Here is a 4,781-nt window from a genome sequence, read left to right as displayed (position 1 = left end):
TTAACTTAATTCCTCATCTGAACATCTGAACTTGACTTTACATTTTAATAGGAGTAGTTGTTGAAAGATGAGGAGTGTCAGAATACATGGGTGTAGAAATGTAACTGTTTAATTTACTTTCTGAAAGTGGTAGTTTTATAAAATAAACACTAATGACAACAACAACAACAACAACAACAACAAATTTCCTGAAAGGTAATAGTAACTGGATAACTGTAGAAGTGATGTTTCATTAAGTGAGTCAATAAGATTTTTAACATGCTTTTAATATGACATCAAATTTCATGCATATTGGAAACTGTATCATAACTTATGGTTAATAAAGAATAAAGCAATTTGAAGACTCTTTAATAAAAGCAAATAAAACTATTAATTCAGGTCCTCCAATGTAATAAAACCAGTTCAAATTAAGTAGTTTCTAGCAGATTGTATCATGTTATAGCTTCCCGCTCACCATCTTTTCTCTACATTTGCAAATTTTTACATTTGGGCTAAATTAAAACATTCATCTAAACTTTTATTTCCTTTTAGTGTTAATTAATATTGCTCTGTGCTCTCTGAACTATTTTCTGGCTCAAAAGATTCTCATAATCTTTTATTGATCCTACATATTCTACAGCCTTTTCTAATAAGTTTTCTACTTCATAAATAGCAAAATGAGTTTATAGCACATATTATGAGTCATATATGCTTAAAAATTCAAAGAAATCTGGAACAAAGTAAGTTTGTGCAAAGTGAAATAGTAGAAATGATCTACCCAAATAAAAGACCCACTACATTTTTTAGTTTTAGGGTTTTTTCTCTCAAAACCTACTCCCTAGTTACTTCATATTCTCCCAGAGAAGTTGCAAAACATTAAAATATATAAGCCCACTCAATTTATTGAATCATAATTGCTGAGGATAGAATTAGGTTTGAATTATTGGAAAAATCTTCTCATCTGATTATTGAATACTATTAAATAGTATATTAAAGTTAATTTTATGTTTTTTGTTTACTGAGTTATTAATTTATGTAAATATCCCATTTAAATGTTGTCTTTTAGAAAATACTTGCATAAGTCAGTGATGTAAAATTAGTTCTTACTTATATGTATGTACTATTATTTTTGAAGTTCTTAAAATATTTGAAAACATATTAAGTATTGGAATTTCCATTCCTGATTATAGAAAAATATACATTGATTAATTCATGGTAAAGATTAGCTCAAATATTGATAATCTTAAGAACAAGATGCTTTTTGCTATGAATAGTCATTCAGGGTCGCAAGTAAAGAGGTCATATGTCAGTTAGAAGTATATGTTAACATAAGGTTTCATTATAATAGTGAATGCACGTTATTTATCATTTGAACTGTTAATTGAATGATATCTACACTATAGTAAATAATACACTATACAAATTGTCAAGAAAATATAACTTATTCTACCTTCCAGACATTATCTCTATAAATATAGTGTTTTTAATCAATAATAAGTCAATGTCTGCATTATTATACTGTTAATAATGTTTCATACGATAAAAAAATATTTGTTTTGATAAAGCATTCCATTTATGCAGTAACTATGAAATAAAACTAGATTTCCTATGATTCACATAATAGTAGTTTCAAAAAAGAGAATTAGAAACAAATATAGGACAGACAGTATTTGAATAAATAATAGAGAAAGCTACCCTTGCTTGAAAAAATACTTGAGTCTAAAACTTACAAACATTTACTGAGGTACAGGTAAACTTGAAGAAAAACAAAAAGAGTTATTCACTTCTACATATCCTAGTAGAATTTCTGAATTCTAAGTATTAAAAGAAAAAGAAAGGACATCTCTTCAAGTTTCCTCACAGAGAAGTCACTGAGAAAGTAAAATATTAAAATGTATTAACTTCTCATCTCTAACACCAGGAGCTAGAAGAATATATGAAAAGATTATTTTTTTCCAGGAATTACACCTTAAGTTAAGATGGCAGATATCTTTTTAACAGATATTTCACCTGCTCAGTATGAAAAAAAAAATGTAGATATGTAAGAATTCAAAGCCTGTATCAAGATGCAACTCACAGAAAATACTTGACAGAGAGGACTCTAACACAAAATGAAATTAATGAAAAAAAATCAGACACTGATATAAAAGACAATGAAGAGAAAGTTAACAGTGGTGACCTTATAACAGTGAATGCAAAGGTCAATATTGGTAAAGCACTACTGAATTCAAAAGTTTAAAGCTGGCTGCATCTAAAAAAATCCACATCCTTTTAATATTTAAAATGTTAAAACACTGCTTTAAAAATATAGGAAGTGTTTCTTCCCAAAATAGGGACTTTTTGTGTCAGAATTCTTTATATGACTTAGATTAGGATTTAAAATTTATGTCACACTTTTGAATTTAAAACTTTCCTTTCTCTTTGGTCAGAAGGATTAGGTACTAAATGAAGATTTGGTAATCTGAAAAAAATAGTAAACTTCCTCCCAGAGAAATTTTTATAAAAATAATTATTTTGAGAAGAAATTTTGTTTTAAAGTAGATTTTTCAGTAAAAGAAAACTTTCAGAAAAAATCAATATGCAAAAAAAAAAGTCAAAACAACCTTTTATACCTAAACTAAGTTCCTTTGCTTTTCTATTCTAGTTGCCTTATGAAATCATACCCATCTACTGGTGGTCATAAAGATTTTTTATTTGGATATTTTTACCTTGGATATTTTGTAAAAAAAAAAAAAATAAATAATACTTGCATAGGTAGATTTTCTTCTTCTTTCTTCAATGTTATTATGCTATTAAGGTCTGGTTTATACTGTCTCCCAAGCACTCTGAACACATTAAACATTTCTTTGCTTCTAATGGAGTAGGTTAAATCTACCTATGTCTTTTCATCTTTTCTCAGCCTTTGGTTTTTTTTTTTAAGTTTTTTTTTTTGGTTGTACCTGGGTGGCTGAGTCGTTGAACATCTGAATTCAGCTCGGGTCATGACCTCACTGCTTGTGGGTTTGAGCCCCACATCAGGCTCTGTGCTGTCAGCTCAGAGCCTAGAGTCTGCTTCAGTTTCTGTCTCCATGTCTCTGCCCCTCCCCCTGCTCATGCTCTCTCTCTTTCTCTCAAATATGAAATAAAACATTAAAAAATTTAAAGAATTTTCTAAATAGAAGAAGGAGAAGGCCAAGGAGAAGAATATGAAGGAAGCAGAGGAGAAGGAGAAGGAAGGAAGGCAAGTAAGAAAGGAAAGAAGGGAAGGAGGGAGGAAGAAAACATATAAACTCTCAACAGAATTATAGTAACTAAATTGCTTGGATTCGAGAATTTTAGTTTTAACTTTATGTTTTTCACAATGGAACAAAATCCAGTCACCTGGGTAACTATATTCAAGGATTAAGCTTCGAGTTAAGGTGGGCTTTATGTATTTTTGTTCCTCTCCATTTCCCTCATGTAATCAGGCACCAGAACTGTAAATATCAATCCCCAACTCCTTTTGTGAAAAAGAGACATCATCTGAAAACACTTTAGCTTATTCTTTTCTCTAGGTTATTTCCAAGGAAAACTCCCTATATTCTATACTCATTGATCTATCTTACAGATTTGCCTTTCTAAAATAATTTCCCTTTTAAAATCTCCTATAAGCTTTGATGAATTGTGCAATGATTTGCAAACTCCTCAGATCCCTAAGATTCCAGTGAATATCTTTATTTTTCTTTTTTAAAAAATGTTTACTGATTTTTTAGAGAGAGAGTATGAACAGGGGAGGGGCGTTGAGGGGGGGACAGAGGATCTAAAGCAGGCTCTGCACTGACACGGTAAAGATAAGGATGTGAGGCTCAAACCCCCAAACAGTGAGATCATGACCTGAGCAGAAGTCAGATTCTCAACCAACCGAGCCACCCAAGTGTCCCATATCTTCATTTTCCTTGGAGATAGTCACTATTTTTTTTTACATCTATAGCATTTCTTTATATAACTTTAATGATATATATTTTCATAGGTTTTTATAATCTATTTATTTGTTACTGTAAACTTACTATTAATTTCTATCATGTAGTTTCATATGTTGAAGCAATTACAGAAATTTCTCTCTATACCTTTTTCCTTTACCTGTCAAATCATGGACACTATGGTTTGTTATTTTAATTCATCAAATGTGGAAAAATATATATTACATATATTAAGGAACAATTTTAAGTTTCCCCTTTTATTGTATTTAATGTTGATTAAAGAAATAGTTGATAAAATTGGACACTCATCACCATTTCACCATTTGAAATTAATATGCTAAGCAAAATAAGTCAGAGAAAGACAAATACTATGATTTCACTCATGTGGATTTTCAGGAAGAAATCAAACAAGCATGGGAGGTAGGAGAGAAAAGTAAGCCAAGCCAAGAAACAGACTTTTAACTAGGGGAACAAACTAATGGTTGCAGGAGTGGTGGTAGGTGGGGAGATGAGTCAAATAGGTGATGGGTATTAAAGAGTATACATATGATGGACACCCGGTGTCGTATGGAATTACTAAAACCAATATTACACTCTATGTTAATTAACTAGAATTTCGGTAAAATTTAAACAAAATTTAAAAATAATATAAAATAAATAGGGACACCTAGGTGGCTCAGTCAGTTAAATATTTGTCTTTTGATTTCAGCTCGGGTCATGATCTCATGGTTTGTGAGATCAAGCCTCGTGCTGGGCTCTGCACTGATAGCATGGAGTCTGCTTGAGATTCTCTCTCTCCCTCTCTGTGCATGCTCTCTCTTTCTCTCTTTCAAAATAAGTAAATAAATATTAAAATAAAATAAA

This window comes from Hyaena hyaena, unplaced genomic scaffold, assembly GCF_003009895.1.
Source record: "Hyaena hyaena isolate Hyena2069 unplaced genomic scaffold, ASM300989v1 scaffold_1476, whole genome shotgun sequence".
Lineage (NCBI taxonomy): Eukaryota > Metazoa > Chordata > Mammalia > Carnivora > Hyaenidae > Hyaena > Hyaena hyaena.
The sequence above is the reverse complement of the archived record's forward strand: the minus strand, read 5'-3'. Positions refer to the sequence as shown.